The sequence below is a fragment of the Myodes glareolus genome, chromosome X (genome assembly GCF_982192425.1).
Source record: "Myodes glareolus chromosome X, mMyoGla1.1, whole genome shotgun sequence".
Classification (NCBI taxonomy): Eukaryota; Metazoa; Chordata; class Mammalia; order Rodentia; family Cricetidae; genus Myodes; species Myodes glareolus.
The window spans coordinates 147,431,581-147,452,431 of NC_142053.1; the positions used below are offsets into that span (position 1 = coordinate 147,431,581).

Here is a 20,851-nt window from a genome sequence, read left to right on the forward strand (position 1 = left end):
AAAGTTCTTGTCATCCAGGTCTCCCACTTGTTTGGTTAGTAACCCCCCAATATCATATCACATCCTCTTTCCAAATACATGTCCCCTCTACTTCAACCATAGAATATAATTGTTGTTCTTCTTATATTATTGTGCTCAGGTCCTCCACTAGAGTATAGACACCTTGACAAGGACCAGTCACCTAAGGAAAGTACACTTTCTCAAGTCCAGGACCATTTAGCTGACAAAGTATTTCAGTTGCAGGTGATATTTTTATTAATAATTTAGTAAACTATTAATACTAATATTATTATTGGTTCTTTCCTTTTATTTTTTATCAATTTCCTCTTATGACCTTCATAAATTACACTGGCTATTTTATATGGGACCATAAAAAGATTTCTGATTGAGAAAGATGTTTCAACATTTCAAATAATACAATAGGTATTAGTTCTTTAGGATTACAAGACTTAGAATATTTTCACTGCTCAGAATCCACTACCCAAGACAAATAGTCATGAAAACATTAGAATGTTTAGAGTTACTGTACTAAGCAACCGCTGTCATTTGTCCATTCTGGAAAATAATTTGAAGAGTCTTAAGACTTCTTGGATGTCTGTGTGGTCTAAACAGCTCATGGTCTTCAGGAAGAACTTCAACACCATTGGATGTTCCCCAAACCTGCTCATCTCAATCCATATCGCCCTTGATATACAGTCATCTTTGTCTTTTTAATGCTACCTCTCTTGCTCTGTGTTCTGTATCTTGAGGTAAGTCATTCTGAAGGTCCCTTTGAAAAGGAACAAATCCCAGAATTGAATCATGTGGTGTGAATCATCACATCCTCCTTTCTATGTATCAGTTATATTATTGAGCATGGACCAGGAAATGAATTGGTTAAATTATGACTCAATAACTCAAATGATGGTGCTGCCAAACCATGGGGGTATCCCTCTCTTCCTTCTATAAATAGAATCCATCATCGGACTTTATAAACTATATTATTTTTTTTAAAAAAAGCATTTCTTCCCAGTATTTTTCATGCATTGTATTTTATCCTATTTTGGTCCCCCTCAATTCCTCCCAGAACTTCTCCACTTTTCTACCTCTTGGTGCTGTACACTTTTACCATGGGAATACATGTAACAGAAAACTGGCTATCTTGAATTTGAAGTATACAGTTCACTGACTTAAGGTGGTTTGTTTATAGACATTTCTGGAACTTTTTTGTCTTTTTCATTTTGATTTATCCTCACCCACTGTCCAGTCCCTGGTAACCCCCACTGTACTTTCCACATCTGTATATTTCACCCTATGGGGTGTCTCATAAGTGGGAAATGATGCCATAATTGTTTCTCTGTGATTTTTCTCTATCCACATACTGTTATGTTCTCAAAGATCTCACATATTAAACAAAGTCAGAATTTCCCCCTTCAGATTTGTATATGTCTTCAGCCATCAAGGAACATGCACATGGATGACACCTTTGCTTACTGAGAAGGGTGCCATGAATGTTGTTGAATGAACATGTATTCAAGATGATTCTTGAATTCTTTAGGGAATAGGCCCTGAAACTAAAATGATAGATCTTATGGCAATTCTCTGTTCTAGCCTATGAGAGATAACTCTCTAGTTTTCTACATTGCCTGCTTGCTCCACTGGCAATGCATAAAGATTTTTAACAGTCTCACACCTTCTCTTGCAGTTCTGTGTTTTTCTTCTTATAAAAAAGGTATTGTGCATAAAATGTTTTATTCAAGCTGAAATAAAAAGGAAAAAGAGGTGAGTATTTTATATTTTTCACAAATTTCTATCAGTCATCACTTTCCTTTTTATAAGACATAGGGATGACCACTGTTGACCACTGCTGTATATATCATACAATTCATGTATTTGTTGGTAAAGTTTCTATGTGAATAAAATTTATCTACTTTTAGCAGAGCCAAGGAGCACTGTCTTTGACTGTAAACTATCGGGAGACTGGATAATCCATTATATCTCTATAAAGTATTAAATTCAAGTATATTACTTCACTATTTTGCACTTTGCTCCTAACCTACAAAAGTTTGAGATCATTGCTATGTGCCTGTTATTTCACTTTCATGAGGCTTGAACGATTTTTACTGAAAAATGTTTTTGCATACAATACCTACTGGTAATGGATTCCCTTCCCCCAACTCCTCTCAGATCATCCCTGACTCTCCGTCTCCCCAAATGCACACCCATTCATTCTCTCTCACACTGGAAAGCAAATGGATATCCCAAGATGATTAAAAAAATAACAGAATAGGTAAAATAAACAAAATACCAGGAGAAAGGGCCAAAGAAGAAAAACAAGAAACAGATGCAGATGGTGCCTGTTCTAAAGAGTAGTTGGTATACCCAGTGAGATTCCTTTGGTGAAAACAAGCTTTTCCTTTGGATTGGAGATAGTGTCTGAGTTAGGCATGGGGGCTTGCAGGACTGAAGGTTTAGTTATTGCGTATATGCTTATAAACATTAATGCAAATCCAGAGAACTGGACTACGAGGATGGGTCTGTGCTCCAGGGATGGGTGAGGATTTGTTATATGAGTCACACTCTGCATCACTGTACTTTTCTCTTTTTCTTCTTTTTTTTTGCAGGTGCTTCACTTTCTCCCATAATTCCCTGTCCAGTTCAACATTTCTTATTACTACTAAGTAACTAAGCCCATCTGAATTCATCTTCAAAATGTATAAATACTACTACAAAAGGCAGAGGTAAGGGCTAAGGAGAAACCTATACTGTGATCTTCAAACTTTTTCTGAAAAATAAACATGCATCCACCCCACAGATATCAGACGTGGAATTAACAAAGTCTTCAACAGTCTGAATCTTGATCCACTCTCCTTCAGCGCTGTGCTATAGACAGTGTATTCACCAAGGTGGCTATCAATTCCAAACCCATCATGTTGGTGTAAGTTTTCAAGTAGGACATCTGTGCCTTCACTCAGTTAGAACACAGTGGGTGTGTAAGAGAAAGTATTTCTGGGCAAGAAAATATACGTTGTAGGTTCCCCAAACGGTTCTTCATATGCAGTCACTGACACAGTCCACATTTCTACTGATAAAAAGACTCCATCTTTTACCTTTCTGCAAAACAACCAAGCTGAGATCCCTGGGGCATAATTTTCCATCTGATCATTTTCACTTACACCCAAGGATTTAAACTGATAAGACATCCTGATAACATGGTTCACAGGATCAAGTAAAATGTTGTTTTACTTCACAGAAAATAGTTGTTTATTCAAAATTTGTCAAAATACTTTGCATATGTTAATGAAGTGACTTTGGTTATTCAAAGATAGAAATTGGAGGAAGTCATAAGGACAAAAATGTCCACAAAGTCTGCCATGATTTCTGTTTTACATACTTTGTGTGTGTGTATAGGTGTGTTATTGATAGAAATAAGTATCCAATACATACTAGGCAATGAATATATCACCTAAATATGTTATCATATTTCATTTTTTTAAAATACATCGTCAATGGTAAAGCCATTATGATTTTAATTGTGCTTTTCTCTATTGCTTTCTTTAGCAAAAATCTTATAAATTGTAACAAATATGCAAATAAGAATGTCACTGACTACTGAAGCCAACTGGATAGATAACTGTTCTCCCTGAAGTTACAGTTTTGTGTTCATCTTTCACACTTAAAGATGAATATATCTCTTTACATGTATAAATAAGTCACTTATATTTCATGGATACAAATGAGTTCAATGGCTCATTTGTGAGAGGTTTGGAGTTCAACTCTCAGCACCAACATAGCAGCTCAAAACCAGTTGTAACTCCAGTGCCAGTTTCTGACACTCTGTTCTGAACTCTTCAGGTATCAGGCACACAAAATGTACATACATGTATATGCAAGCAAAACACACCAAAACATAAAATAATAATCTATTTTGTTTTGTTATAGATGTATGTGTAGGGGTTGGGCATGTTGGTACCATGCCCTTGGAGGCCAGAAGAGGGCATCAAATCCCCTGGAGGTGGTTGTGAGTAGCTCAGGGAAGGTGCTAGGAAAGAAACTCTGGTCGTTTGCAAGAATAGGAAGTACTCTTATCCACTGAAGGGTCACCAACCTTGTTTCTTTTATTGTTATCTACAGAATGTGCAGGAGTAATATATAGAAATAGCTTTTCAATGCAACTTTTAGACAGGAGAAACAAAATGGCTCTTTAGGCCTCTAACAATGATTTGTTCTGTGTCTTCTCTTTTCCCTCATGTTCCTGGTTGATTCCACACTTTCCTGACAGCATCTACAACTCTGCCGAAGTGAAGGAGTGGATCTTCAGACTGACAAGCCTCCTTTGCAGTTTTTTGGTCTGGGGTTTTGGGATAAGCCTAGCTACCAGTAGATACTGGCGCATTTGGGAATTCAACAGCAAGGCTCTACCCCTGTTGTACATTGGACTGTGGGAAGCTTATTATTATCAAGAAGTCAACAATTCAGGTTCAATAACCAGGGTGCCAGTGTACAGTGCTATGAACTCCAACTGGACCATTTCAATAGAACTTGAGTATGCAAGGGGCCTGATAATATTGTCTAATTTTATGCAGCCCGTAGTCCTTATTTTTACCTCAGTGGCCATTATGGTCTGCTGGATCAGAGCCCCATACCCTGATTTCATGATCCTGTGCTACAAAACATCTGTCTTATTTCTGATCTTCAACATCATTTGCACAGTTCTGGCTGTGAGTTTGAACCACCTGGTGGACATTTATGGTCAAAGCACCCTTGACTTTCCACTAACATTTCCGGTCAGTAAAAAGGATCTGATAAGAAAGCAGAAAACCCATGTGCTACCACTGGGGATGCTGACAGCTGTGCTTTCAGTCATCAGCATCATTACATTGCTTTATGAGATGTGGTCAATTATAAAGCAAAAGCCACAGTGAAGTCAATAGTTGCCTAAATAGATCACTGTCTGTAGAATTGAGCTAAGGGCTCCTGTATCAGCAACATCTGCCAGGAGACTCCTTCAAGATACTTTCTGTGTGCACATAAACCTGCTCTGGTCATCTACTCATGTCAAATAAAACGTTAACTGCATTACCCATGTTTGTCACCTGCTTACGACTTGCTCTACTCTACAAATGCACTACCATCTCTTAAGGTCTTCATTTCTGGAAATATAGGCCAGGATTGTACATAGAGATACTTAAAGCAAAGGCAGGATACAAACAAGGGCAGAGAAGAGTTCAAGTTGCATTCATACACATGACCAACTCCAGGCTAAAAGGAGTTTAAATAAATAAGCTCACACCAACAAACAGGAAAGCAACTATATCTCCACTGTGGAGTCCTTAGCTTTTATACTGCTTTGGAGGTTGGAGCAAAATCTCTGATCTTTGTCACCTCTGACTGTGTTGGGATTGGGGAGATAGAGTCCACAATGTGCAATTGAGCTAAACGAGGGATATCCATGGGCACTGCCCACTACGGGGCACTAGCACACTTCTATTTCCCTTTTGTGAAGAACCCAACCATGGGCATTCATTGTCACATATATAACCTCTCACAGATAGTGTATCTCCCTTTTAAAGAACAATTGAGTTAGACCCACACTTTCTCCATATGGATGGAAGCTGTGCTATAGTAAGAGGATTCTGACAGAAATTGGTAGGAAAATAGAACCACACAAGGTCCTCTTGCTCCACATTCTAAAGAGGTATGCTTCGGCAAATAAATAAATACATAAATAAATAACTCATAATATAAACTGAAGATATGGGTGGAAAGTTTAGTTTCCAGGACTTTCACCTCAGTCATTGTTTGTTCTCAGACATCAGTTAGAAGGCAATTCAGTCTCCAGGGGAAGCCACCTCTCCAAATTTACATGAAATAGCTAAATTTAGACTCTGAAATTTTCAGTGCAATTTTTTCAGAAGTTTTTACTCCATTAAGGCATAGAGCAGAGGTTCTCAGCCTTGCTAATGTGATGACCCTTTTAATAGAGTTCCTCATGTTGTGGTAGCCCTCAAGCACAAAATTATTTCATTGCTACTTCTTAACTGTAATTTTGCTCCTGTCATGAATCATAATGTAAATACCTGGTATGCAACCCCTGTGAAAGGGCATTCAACCCCCCAAGTGGCAGAACCCACAGGTTGAAAACTACTGGAATAGAGGAAGAAGATGTGAAGGAGAGTGTAAAAGTGCCTAAAGGGAAAATGAGATAGAATTCATCCCAGTACTTCATGGAGACCACAGTATCAGAAATAGGGAATGGCAGAGGAGTGACATGCGTTCAAGTTGTTGGAATGCATACCACCATTGCAAGAACTTTATGTGAAATTCCCAAATGAAGCATTGCTAAGATGTTAGACTCAATAAGCTTTAGCAAGACAAAATGATGGCAGAAGGCGAGGAAGGGAGATGTGAATTGTTCCCATTACAAAGAAGAAGACGTGAAGTGATATCATGACCCCAAATCTTTTTTCTGAATCCTGACATGGACTTATGATTTTTAGTAGAAGAAAAATTGGAGGAGATGCCAAGAATTATCCATAGATACAGAGGTATATAACAAGGTCAAGGTATAGAACATCCCCTATTTTGTAGTGATTTAGGTCCATTTGACCTGAAGAAAATGGAGGTGGGAAATGGGAGGAGGGAGGGGTTTGAGGGAAGAGGAGGAAAGAGAAACTGCATTTAAGATGCAAAATATGAGAGAATACCAGAAAAGAAGCATCAATTTCTAGGTTGAGAATATTTTCAGAGGAGCTGAGTGACCTGAAGGTCATATGAAGAGCTCCAGGGATGCAGTGTTTGTAAGTTGTGACTCGTGTTGAGGTGGGCTTTTTATTTAATGTGTATTTGTCTGTGTATGTGAATGGTAACTGAGAGAGTTTTAGAGTAAAGTGTACTTGGAGGTCATAAGATGACCAATGAGAGCTGGTTTGCTTTTACGACCATGAGGGTTTTGGGATAGAATTCCGGTCATGAGGCTTGACTAGAAGTGTCTGTACAATAGAAACTGACATGGGATGTGTTCTTTGATGATGCAACTGCCCTTGAGCGATTCTATCTATAAGTAACCCCTTACCCATATTCCTTCAAGTAATTACATCAGTTAGGCTTCCTGGATGTTCTGTGTCAGGAATTCTTCAATTAGACATTTTCACTTTTTTATATTTATCATTTTCTTTGACTGGTATGCCTACTTCTCTCAAATCTTCAATGCCTAAGATTCTCTCTTCCATTTCCTGTATTTTGTTAGTGATTCTTGAATTTATAGTTTCAGTTTGCTCACCTTGACTTCTCTTTTTCAGTATTCCAATTTGTGCTTTCTTTATTCCTTATATCTTTGTATTCAAGTCTTGAATAGTTTTATCCATTTCTTTTGACTGTTTTTCCTTGGCTTTCTTGAAAGGATTTATTCATTTTCCACAATAGTTGTTTGCCTTTTTCTCAATTTCTAAAAGGGATTTATTTAATAATTTCTTCTTTAGGGATATCTGACATTTTCATTAGGTTAGATTTAAGGCCTGTGTGTGTGTGCTTCAGCATGTAGGGATTTTCAGGGATTGCTGTACTAGGACAACTGAGCTCTAGTAGTGATAAACTGCTTTGCCTACCTTTGATTGTGTTCTTATGCTGTCATCTAGGCCTCTGCATTTGTGGTGACTATAGGCTTACTTAACAATTTCTGATTTTGTCAGTTTTGGATGGGTAATTTGTTCCATGGATTTCTGGCAGACAGCATAGCTTCTGGGCGAGCTGAGAGTCTCTGTCTAATTCAGGGACTGGGACACAGTGACCAGGAAGGAAGGAGGCCTTGGTAGGGCAGGCACCGTGAGAGTGAGAGGCATCTGTTAGCAGTTGGACTACCTAAACTTCTGGTGAGAATCGTTGCCTCTGGCTAAAGAAGGAGTATCTGTCCGAATTGGGATCTGGGACATGGCAAAAAAGAACGATTGTTAATGCAAAGAAATAATGTTGTGTTGTCACCTTCACTTAAATATTTTCCCATATTTTATTTTTGATGTTGAATATGGCATAGGCCTTTTTAATATTAACAACATTTCCTCTCCTCTTTCAAGTTAGTTTAACATAGACTGAACCACAAATAAAATACTGAAATATTAAAAAAAAGAAAAGAATGAGAGGCAGTTGCCAGTTGATGATTGTGCACACCTTTAATCTCAGCAGTTGAGGGGCAGAGGCAGGTGGATCTCTATGAGTTTGAGGCCAGCCTGATCTACAGAGTGAGTTTTAGGACAAGCTCCAAAGCTACACAGAGAAACTCTGTGAAGGGGGAGGAGAGTTAGAATTGTGTATTGTGTGCAGCAATCTAGAGAGTAGGGGAGATCCATGAGCCATAGATCTACCTGAAGTTCTAGTGGTCACAGTGGCCCATGATCAAGCAGGGGGTCTCCATCTGAACTGGGGGTCAAGACATGGAGATGAAGAAGACTATGGTTTGGGCTAGGTTAGCCAGGAACCTCAAGATTTGGGGAAGGTGTCTTCAGGTGGGTGACCTACTTGGAGTTCTGGCATCTGGAGTGATCTCTGATCAAGAAGGTGGGCTCCATCCTTGTTGGAGGCTGGGACATAGTGACCCAATTTCTATCTTTAAATTATCCCTATCCAAATACTCTTCTCCCAACTTGCCTTAGTGCACCTACAGCCTTTGTACATTCCTGATTTCTGAATTTATTCCATGTCATAAATTCACATCTGAATGTTTGTGGCTCGAATCTGCAGGTGAGACAGAAACTGTAGGATACCTCACTCTATGGCCTTTTCTAGTTCTAGCCATTTGCCAGTAAGTGTCACACTGTCATTTTTCATAGCAGTTGAACAACATTCCACTGTGTGTCTGAAGCATATTTTAATTATCCATTAGTCTGTTTAAAGACGTTTAGGTCGTTTTCAGTTTCTGGTTCTCATGAATAGAGCTCTCATTCGATCAGTCCCCTTGTATCAGTGGGTGAACGTACCCTTCGCGGTCCTGACTTCCAGTGCTCCAATGTGGGTCTCCGTCTCTATCTCCATCCATCTTCAGATGAAGGCCCCCTCTGATTTTGCTTTCCTTGCTCACGATCTCCCTCCCTCTGCTTCTCATTTGGGCCTAGGGAGTTAAGTCCAGTGTTCCAATATGTGTCTCTGTCTCGATCACCATCCATCGCCATATGAAGGTTCTGTGGTGATATGCAAAATATTCATCAGTATGGTTATGGGCCAAGGCCAGATCAGGCACCCTCTCCTCTGCTGCCCAGAGTACAATCTGGGGACCTCTCCTTGGGCCTGGGAACCCCTCCAAAATCAAGTCTCTTGTATACACCTAAATGGCTCACTTAGTTGAGATATAAACTTCCCTGCTCCCATAACCATCCTTCCTCCGTCCCCCCTCCCATTTCCCCAATTCATCCCCGATCCTACCCCTCTCCCCTCTCCCTAACCATCTCCCCGTGCTTCCACCCCAACAACCCCCGTGCACCCAAGTTTGCCTGGCAATCTTGCCTACTTCTAATATCCAGGAGGATAACCATATGATTTTCTTCAGGTTCACCTTCTTATTCAACTTCTCTAGGATCACAAATTATAGACTCAAAGATCTTTAACTATGGCAAAAACCACTTATGAGTGAGTACATACCATATTCCTCTTTTTGGGTCTGGGTTACGTCCTCAGTAAAGCGTTTTCTATTTCCATCCATTTACATGCAAAATTCAAGATGTCATTGTTTTTTACCGCTGAGTAAAACTCTAATGTGTATATGTTCCACACCTTTGTTAACCATTCTTCTATTGAGGGGCACCTAGGTTTTTTCCAGGTTCTGGCTATTACAAATAGTGCTGCTATGAATATAGTTGCTCAAATGCCTTTGTAGTATGATAGGGCATCTCTTGGGTGTATTCCCAAGAGTGGAATTTCTGGGTCATGAGGGAAGTTGACTCCCAGTTTCCTGAGAAACCGCCACACTGATTTCCACAGTGGCTGCACAAGTTTGCATTCCCACCAACAATGGATGAGTGTTTCCCTTACTACACATCCTCTCCAGCATAGGCAATCATTGCTGTTTTTGATTTTAGCTATTTTGACAGGTGTAAGATGGTATCTCAAAGTTGTTTTGATTTGCATTTCCCTGATCGCTATGGAGGTTGAATATGACCTTAAGTGCCTTTTGGCCATTCGAACTTCATCTGTTGTGAATTCTCTGTTCAGTAGAGTACCCCATTTTTTAATTGGGTTAATTAGAGTTTTAGTGTCTAGTTTCTGGTGTTCTTTGTATATTTTGGAGATCAGACCTATGTCTGTTGAGGGGTTGGTGAAGATCTTCTCCCAATCTGTAGGTTGCCTTTTGGTCTTAATGACAGTGTCCTTTACTTTGCAGAAGCTCCTCAGTGTCAGGAGGTCCCATATTCCTCAAATCTCTATTGTCTATGCTACTGGGGTTCTACCTAGGAAGTGGTCTCCTGTGACCATGTATTACAGACTATTTCTCACTTTCTCTTCTATCAGGTCAAATGTGGTCAAATTTATATTGAGGTCTTTAATCCATTTGGTCTTGCGTTTTGTGCATGGTGATAGATATGGATCTACTTTCATTCTTCTACAGGTTGACATCCAGTTATGCCAGCACCGTTTGTTAAAGATGCTTTCTTTCTTCCATTGTATACTTTTAGCTCCTTTGTTGAAAACCTCCCCCAGGACCCAGCAATTTCACTCTTGGGAAGATACCCAAGAGATGCCCTATCATACTACAAAAGTATTTGTTCAACTATGTTCATAGCTGCACTCTTTGTAATAGCCAGAACATGGAAACAACCTAGGTGCCGCTCAATAGCAGAATGGTTAAAAAAGGTGTGGAATGCATTAGAGTTTTATTCACCAGTAAAAAACAATGACATCTTGAATTTTGCATGCAAATGGATGGAAATAGAAAACGCTTTACTGAGTGAGGTAAGCTAAATCAGAGGGGGCCTTCATCCAACGATGAATGGAGATTGAGATGGAGACCCACATTGGAGCACTGAACCTAGCTACCAATGTTCAATTGCAGAGCAGAAGGAAGGAGAACATGAAAAAGGAAGTCATGACTGCCAAGGGTGCGTTCACCCACTGATACAAGGGACTGATCGAATGAGAGCTCACCAAGGCCAGCTGGACTGGGACTGAACGAGCATGTGACCAATACAGATTCTCTGAATGTGACTGAAAAGGGGGCTGACTGAGAAGCCATTGACAATGGCACTGGGTCTTGTTTCGTCTGAATGGACTGGCTTTTTGAGATCCTGGCCTGTTTGGATGCTCATCTTCCTGGACCTGGAGGGAGGGGGGGAAGCTTGGATTTCCCACAGGGCAGTAAACCCTGACTGCCCTTGGGAATGGTGAGGGAGGAGGAGAGTGAGTGGGGGGAGCGGGAGGGTATTGGGGGGAGGGGAGGAAGTGGAAATTCTTTAAATAAATAAATAAGGAAAAAAAGAACAATAAAAATTAAATAAAATAAAATACAATGATGCTCCAATTCTTTCAAATTCCCTCATATTTTTTATCACGTTTTATATGAATCTCAACAGCAAGGAACCTAAAAGATATATTTTTATGCAGTTTACAGGAGTCAGCTCATAAAAATAACTATGAATTACAAATTCAGTGAGTGAAAATACCAAGAATAATGTACTTGCGATTCCTTTTTTGTGATATTTAAATCCTAACCTAATCTTCTTGTCTTGTCCCTCCCCTTTTCCTAACCCCTCCCTTTATCTCTTTTTTCTTCCCATTGCCCTATCCACTACCCCTCCATTTTTTCTACTCAGATACAGGCCATGGATATCATTCAGTCAAGGTATATCAAGCTGCACTGTGACCAGACTACCCCACCATCAGCAACGTTAGATGAGTCAATCCTGCAGAAGAAATGGGTCCCAAAATTAGGCAACAGAGTTAGAGACATCACCTGCTTTCACTGATACGAGGCCCACATTACGACCAAGTAACACAACTGTAACATATATGCAGAGGTCCCATAAGGCTCCTTGGTTATCATTTCAGCCTCTGTTAAACCCAAGAGCCCAGGTTTGATATTTCAGGGAATTTTCAGGTGGTACCCTTGACTCCATTGTGTCCTATAATCTTTCCTCCTTTCTCCCACAGAATTCTCCAGGCTTAACCTTGAGGATGTTTGCCTGTGGGTATCTGCATTTGTTTCCATAGTTGCTGGGAGAAGACTCTCTGATAACAGTCGGACTATGCACCAATTGATTCTGGATGTTGTGACCTACTTCTGAGTGGCTTGAGTCCTCTAGGGTTGAGGGCAAGGCCCAGCAGCAGGGCCAGGGACTAGTAGGGATAACCAAGGCCTGGAGCAGGACATAAGAAAAGTCTGCTAACAATGAGACAAGATATATTTTCCAATCTATGCAATAGTGCATCATAACATGGAGAGTACTCTAGGACCTTAGCCTTTCAGGAATACTCACTAACCTGACATATATAAACTAAAACTTCAAAGGAGATACTGACACTCTGGATTCAAGGTTTGAAATACGTTCTGACTGAGTATGTTGTGCATTTACCAAATTTGATAGAAACACATAATTCAACAACCTCCCTCCATTCTAAGAAATGGCTTAAACTTTGTTAAGCAAAGTTAAGATTAAAAATCTTCTCTACCCTTTGGTGGATAGTGTTGATTCTATGCACACCTGTTTCAAGAACTTTGCGTCTTATGGAGGAGAACCTATACAACAAAGAAAAATGTTGAACAGCTCCTTCACAGACAATAATCAGTGAAATTTTGTACTCTTCCTTTAGGCAACACGTTCAGTTACATGACCAATGTCCAAGGTTTTGGTCTTGGATTGATTGGGAGACTCACTTAAAATGGAAGCTAATATTAATGGTCATAATTGATCACAAGCCTTGGAAGAATAAAATACATAAAGAGCACTACATCTCAGAGTTATAGCAGCTTCTTGGTCTCATAATGGGCAGAGAAAATTCTTCCATTGTTTCCAGGCTGTAGGTACCCAGGTCTTTTTCCCTTTTCTTCCTTGGCATTTTGCAGGGCTGTTTGACCTCTGGCCCCTGGAGATTCTGCACTAGCAATGGCTTGAGGGTAGCTTAGAAAGAACTTGGCTGTCTTTATTATGGTAATTCCACCTGTAAACAAGGTTGCAGCTGTGGGCCCTACACGCCTCCCACGCCTGCCTACCCTGTAGCTGATTCTGCCTGAGGTGCTGGGAATGTATCAATCTATTCTACTGCTCCTGATGGGAGGGGGCCATGCCCTTTTGAACCCTCTTGCCTCCTGGTATAAATACCCAACTTGAGTTTAATAAAGGCTGTTTTACTCTTTGGCAAGCAAGCAGGTCTCTTGTGTTTGTCTGTTTAAACCCTTAGGACAGTCATCCATTCTCGTGGCCCTGGTTCAGGAAAGTGCGCTCCTGGATCAGGCCTGGGTATCCACAGAAAGTGCGGAGGCTTACACCAGGCAATAACATTAAGCAGAGTGTCACAACATAATCTACTCACATATTTAAAATCAACTATACCCACTTATGACTTCTCAATATATCCTCTAACTTTTTCCAAAAGACACAAATCTCCATCAGTCTTGTAGCTTTCTCTACTTCTCCTATTCCACAACTACCAAAAAGATGTGTGGTCCAACACACATATAAGTGAAGTCATCACTATGCTAATCTAGGAGACAGACAAAAACTTAGATATAATCCATATACTGAAGTTCTTATATTAAAAGGATGGAAACAGCATTATGTCTCTTCTACCTGTCACTTATTCATCCCCTTCTTTTTCAAATGAAGACAAATAGCTTTCATATACTTTTCTTTAGCTGAACTTTATACCAATGGAATTGAGAAAATGAATGGAGAAAACAGGTGTATGAATACTAGTTTCAGTACAGAACACAAAGTCACAAGCTAAATGACAGAAAATCTAAACATTCGCTTAACAGAAACACACAAACACCCACACATGCACAAATGTAGAACACAGTTAATGGCTGTGGTGTTCAAAACACACATGGTCACATAAATCTTTTATCGAATTTAACTAGAGGTGTCTGTTTTTTCTACATTTTTTTGCAACTTACATTTTTCCCTTAAGAAATGCATTTCATATCTTCTGTAACTCATGAGCCTGTAGATGCCACCTAAATACTTTTGAAACTTTTGTGACATCCAATGAAAAAGACGTCTGAACCTGAGGACTTGTTATCCTCCTTCTTAATCAAACTGACTCTAAAACCTCCATTTTGTCAGTCAAGTTTTCTTTGTTCCTGAAGAATAGCAGTGAGGTCTCAACAGGTGCTGCTTATGGAATTCACTGTAAGAAAAACTGTTCTGTATATTTTGAACTAATAATCTCTTCTGTTGCCTCAAAAGAAGAGATTATTGACTACAAATTAACCTAGGACCATTGCATGTATGTTGAGAGTTGTATATAATTATTTGGTCTTTTTACCTCAAGCAGTAAGAAAAGGAACTAATATGATACATAAAATAACTCTTTGCAACTTTTACCCCATGCTGGAATACCTTATAATGCCTTTATGTATGTGATAGGATATTGTTCCTTATCTCAACTTAGTAAGTCATGCTTTGAAGAATCCCATGGAACTGTGGAACAATGGTCTGCACCCTGTCAATTGTAGTTAAATAGGAGGCTCATTAGCTAGTAGACAGGCAGGAAGTATAGGTGGATAAACCACGCATAAGTTATGGTTGGGTTAACTATACAAGATAAAGAGGATTATCAGAAGAAGAGACAAACCATCTTAAGTCATGACCCAGCCACAGAGGAAGCAAGAAGTGACTGCCTCTCTGAAAAACTCATCAAGCCACATTGTTTTCACAGACAAGAATCATGGGCTAATATAGGTTATAAGAATTAGTTAGTATGAAGAGCCTGAGATACTGGGCCAATCAGTATATAATTACTGTAGATCTTTTTGTATTTTATTTGTGAATGAATGTCTGGTAGACCAGGTGGGACAGAAACCTCTCTAGAGTACAACACAAAATACATTATGTCTTACCATATTGTAGACAACGTGAAGCCAAACAACTATGATACATTGTAAGTAGGATATATGCTTGAAAATATTCTACCTGTGATCATGCACTTCCTTTACAAAGAATGTTCTCTGGCTATGGAAAATTGAAAATATAAGACTTTTTAAATATTATACCTTATTATTCTCTAGTGAATTTTGAGCAACTAGAGACAAAATTTCACAAATTAAAATCAATCAGGTACTTCAGATTATAACATTGTTAATTTTGTCACAGTTATTGGAACCTGGACGCACAATCTGCTTCCTCTTCCATGGATTGAAACAATACTCCCTCCCAACATGGAAGGCTCATTCTCCTTTTTCTCACCCTGACACATATCGTATTTGCAAACTTTAAGTCTTACATCTGCTTGAAAACTAAGATGTTAAATGTGTAATTCTAATCACACAGTTCCTATAAGATGGTAATGATAATGACTATCTTTGCATGAAGATATATTGTGTGACACATATTTCCTTCATGTACTCAACATTGAGCACACTTAAGAAGAGACATTTACAAGTGATAAAAGGAAATCATAAAGGAAGGAAGGCATGAATTAAAAAAAAACAAATTCAAAAGGAAAGAAAGCAGGGCACATAATTTCAATACTTGTTTATACCTGAAAGTGAGTGAGAGGAAATAGTATATGATGAATGAGGGGAAATTGATAGGTGGCATGAAATTAGGAAAGGAGAAGTCCATAGAAAGTAAGAACTCGAAAGTAAGATTATACTCTTTAATTAAGGAGGCCTCTTAATACACACCTATATAAAATATATGATTTAATATTTGCAAAATAAACTAAAATATATAATATATGTGAATGAAAAAGCATATTTAACATATACTATTTTATGTAATAAAACTTAATGAGAAAATTATGAATGGTAGAAGAGATACATGCCATGTATCTCCATACATTTTCCTACAAATTTCAAGATGTCATTTTGGTTTTCTGCAGTGTAGTATTCCATTGGGTAAATGTACCACATTTTCATTATCTTTTCTTCAATTGCAGGGCATTTACGTTGTGTCCAGGTTCAGGATATGACAAAACTGCTGCTATAAATATAGTTGAGCACATGCCCTTGTGGCATGATTGAGTATCCTCCTCCTTTGAATATATACTCAAAAGTAGTGTTACCGGGTTTTGAGGAAGGTTGTTGCATAATTTTCTAAATAATCACCAAATCAACATTCATAAGGGTTGTACCACCTCAAGCGTGTATTTCTAATGGGATTTATCCACCTACTGTCAGAAAATGGTGAAAGTTGGGCTTCAAGCACTAAGGATTCCCAAGAGAAGAGTTTCCATAAGTATTAGTAGTCCGAGATAATGTACTTTGCTTGCATTGGAAATGGTAATGGAGAAGAGAGATAAAAGTTTTAGAACAAGATGGGGAAGAAAATAGATTTCACACTTCCAAGATTAAATTCTGGGAGAGGGTCATTACTCCAAACCTCAGAAACAGGATGACTAGAGCAAACACACGTTCTTCCTATGTAGCACAGCAGCAATAAATGCTGGGGTAGGGATTCAGAAGCCAAGAAAGAGTATTGGGTCATATATTATGGTTAAACAGGGTCAGAGAGAACACTTTAGTGACTTCTTAAAAACATTAAGTAAGGCTATAAAAGTAGGAGTGACAGAGCCTGAAGCTTGATATATTAAAATCGAAATTTGGCTTTTGAAAATGTCACGTTAGAATATAAGATGATTTTTGGGTGTTTACTGGTCACATCTGCACACCATAGGTAAATGAATTTTACATACAATTAATGTTGAAACATTTGACTGAAGCACTAAGACTAGGGTGGGAAAAGCGATTTTCAGTGGTATGCGGAGACACCACAATGTCAAATGTTTTAACTGTTGTAGTAAAGGACATCTAAAAATCAACTTTAGATAAGTTATTAGTAGGAAAAATGACTCCTCTAGGTATGGTAATAATAGGAGGATTCAGTCTTCTGGTAAATATATGAGGGGTAAATGATGACATTGGACCAATAAATGAAGGTCGATAAAAGAGAGACAAGAAATTATGATGCACTGGGATACTTATTGGGGGGCTCTCACAGTCTCCAATGTCAAAAAAATTTCAGTCAATCCCTGTCATGTAGAGAACATGGATCACCAGGAAAATTAAACAATCCAGAGAGGATGATAATAAACATGGAGGATGAATCAAAAACTCCAATCGGAAATATGTAGCTATATTTTGTCATACTTGGAAAATGATCAAAGAATAATCAAAGAGTGCATATAAATGACATTGTAATTGAGGGCTTATTAGATACAGATGTCGATGTTAGAATCATAACTCTAGTTTACTGGCATGCAATTTGGCCTCTTAAAGATACTCATTTCCTTGAAATTGGAACCTTGTTTCAAGTGAAACAAAGCACAAATTCGGGTTGAAATTATGGAGCCAGAGGACAGAAACAAAGTCTACTCTCATGTGTATCTAATATCACAGTGAATTGAATGGGTCATGATTTATTGTTGCAAAAGAATACTCAAGTTAACATCCTGTACTCCCCAAAACTCATATTTCGGGAAAGAAAATCATGAGGTATTATAAAAAAGTTACTAGCCATTCAGGTTGTACAACAATACAGAACATTGGGCAAACCTTCAGAATTACTAACAGTCTTGCCTTTAATAAGGTTAACAGAGAATCACATATGGCTTAAAGAATGACTTTAACAAGACAAACTTCAGGCTTTAGGAGAGCTGGTACAAAAGCAAATAGATGTTTGCCATATTGAATAATGAACAAGCTCTTTAATTATCCTGTATTTGTTGTTAGAAAGAAATCTGGTAAATGGAGAAGGCTGAGAGATCTAAGAACTCTCAAGGTGATTCAACTATAAGCTCTCTAGAGTCTGGAATTCCTCTGCTTTCTCTATTACCAAAAGGATGAAATATTGACTTAAATTATTTCTTTAGTATATTTTCCAAGAGGACAGAGAAAATTTTTCTTTCACAGTTGCATCTTATGATTCTCAGCCAACAGAGAATACCAGTGGAACATTCTCCCACAGGGAAGGATCAATAGCCCATCCCTGTGCCAAAACATTGTAAGTCAGACAATGCTCATCAAAATCCCAACAAAATTTCTCAGACATAGAGAGAAAAGTAATGAAGTTTAAATGGCAAAGAAAAGACACAGGATAGTCTAAACAATCTTATACAATAAAACTATTCCGGAGACATTACCATGCCTGACTTCAAAATCTAATAAAGAAATACAGTAATAAAAATTGCATGGTATTGGCAAAAAAAAAAAACCCAGAGATGTCGACCAATGGGATAAAATCGAAGACCCAGATATTAATCCTCAAACCTATGAACAACTGATTTTTGTCAAATGAGCTAAAACTGTAAAATGGAAGAAAGAAAGCATCTTTAATTAATGGTTTTGGCATAATTGATGTCAACCTGTAGAAGAATGAAAATAGAACCATGTCTATCACCATGCACAAAACTCAAGTCAAAATGGATTAAAGACCTCAATACTAATCTTACCACATTGAACATGATAGAAGAGAAAGTAGGAAGTAGTCTTCAAGACATGATCACAAGAGATCACTACCTAGGGAAAACTCCAGTAGCACAGAAAATAAGAGCAAGAGTGAATAAATGGACCTCCTGAACCTGAGTATCTTCTGTACATCAAAGGACACTCTTATTAAGACAAAAATTCAACCTACTGACTGGGAGAATATCTTCAACAATGCCTCATCAGAAGGTAAATAAGAAGGTGAACCCAAAGAAATTCATGTAGTTATCCTTCTGGATATTGGAAGTAGAGAAGATTGACAGGCAAAATTTGGTGCATGGAGATCTGGGGGGGGGATATAAAGGGAGATTGCTAGAGAGAAGGTAGAATGGGAAATTCAAGAGAGCTTGTTGGAATGGGATGCGTGGGATGGAGGAAGGGTGGAAATGGGAGCAGCAAAATCAATATCTTAATTAAGGGAGTCATTTTAGAGTTTGCAAGAGACTTATCCTTAGAGGAGTTTCCAGGTCCATGGAGAGGTCCCCAGATTTTTCCCTGGGCAGCAGATGAGATGGTGCCTGATGGCCTCGTTCTATAGCTACACCAATGAATATCTCGCATACCACCATAGAAACTTCATCTGGCCATGGCTGGGGATAGAGACAGAGACCCACACTGGAGCAATGAATTTTGCTCCCAAGGTCCCAATGAGTAACAGAAGGAGGGAGAACATGAGCAAGAAAGTCAGGCGTATGAGACGTGCATCCATCCACACAATGAGAAGGTGGAACTGATCTGATGGGGGCTCACCAAGGCCTGCAGTACTGGGAGTGATGGAGCATATGATCAAACAGTACACTCGAGATTTGGATGGCCATGAAGGCTGACTGAGAATCCAAGGACAATGGCACTGGGTTTTGATTTGACTGCATGGACAGACTTTGTATGAGCCTGGTTTGGTTGGATGCTCACCTTAATGCAAATGGATGGAGGGGAAGCATGTACTAAACATATTTGGAAAAAATTTCAAAAAATGGGTACTTTTCAGATAAATACCATACACCAAAATCGAATCAAGAACACATAAACAATTTAAATAGACCTAATATTCACAAGGAAATAGTAGCTGTCACCAAATACCTTCATATGACAAAAACCAATGACCAGATGGTTTAGTGCAGAATTCTACAAAGAATAGCTAATAAGTAAACTCCTCAATGTCTTGCACATAATGAAAATAGAAGAGTTGCTTACAAACATTTTTATGAAGCTACAGTTTCACTTATACCAAAATCACATAAAAGCACAAGCAAGAAAAGGAATCACAGACCAATCTCAATCATGAACATCAATGCATAAATTCTAAATAAAATATTTGCAATCCAAATCCAAGAACACATCAAAAAAATCCATTTTGAATGATCAGGTAACTTCATTCCTGAGATGCAGGACTGGTTCAACATATAAAAATCTATCAATGTAATCCATCATATAAATAAACTGAGTATATCCTTATTTTTCACCTTTCACCAAACTCAAGACTAAATCAATTAAAGACATCAATATAAATTCATTCACACCGGATCTGATAGAAGAGAAAGAAGAAATTAGCCTGCAATACATGGGCACCGGAGTCCACTTCCTACGTTGAACCCCAGTAGCACAGCCAGTAAGAGCAACAATGAATTAAAGGGACCTCCTGAAACTGAGAAGCTTCTATAAAGCAATGGACACAATCATTAAGACAAAAAGGTAACCTTCTGAATGGAAGAAAATCTTCAGTAACCCAGATATCAGACAAAGATCGATTCTCCAATATATATAAAGAAAGCAAGAATTTAGACATGAAAATTCTAAATAACCCAATTTAAAAATGGGGATACTCAATTGAACAAAGAATTCTCAATAAAAGAAATTTAAATGGCCAAAAGATTCTTAAGGACATGATCAACTTCCTTCGCTATCAGTAAATATAAACCAAAACAACTTTGAGATACCATCTTACACCTGTCAGAATAGCTAAATTTAAAACACCAGTGATAGCCTTTTCTGGAGAGTATGTGGAATAAGGGAAACACTCATTTCTTGCTGGTGGGTTTGCAAAGTAATGCAACTACTTTGGAAAACAGAGTGGGAGTATCTCAGAAAAATGGTAGTCAAACTACCTAAGGATCCAGCAATCAGTCTTGGGAATATACCCAAGAGATGCCCAATCATCCTACAAAAGCATTTGTTCAACTATGTTCATAACAGAATTATTTGCAATAGCAAGAACCTGGAAACAACCCGTTAATGGAAGAATGAATA

General features: G+C 38.5%; 1 long non-coding RNA gene across 1 annotated transcript; it reads left to right on the forward strand.

Annotated features, from left to right (window-relative positions):
• The first annotated feature begins 537 nt into the window (after window positions 1-537).
• Window positions 538-4,783, forward strand: LOC148117540 (uncharacterized). The gene is made up of 3 exons (XR_015736962.1): window positions 538-749; window positions 2,604-2,720; window positions 4,262-4,783. It is a non-coding gene; the product is annotated as an uncharacterized LOC148117540 (long non-coding RNA).
• The last annotated feature ends 16,068 nt before the right edge of the window (window positions 4,784-20,851 follow it).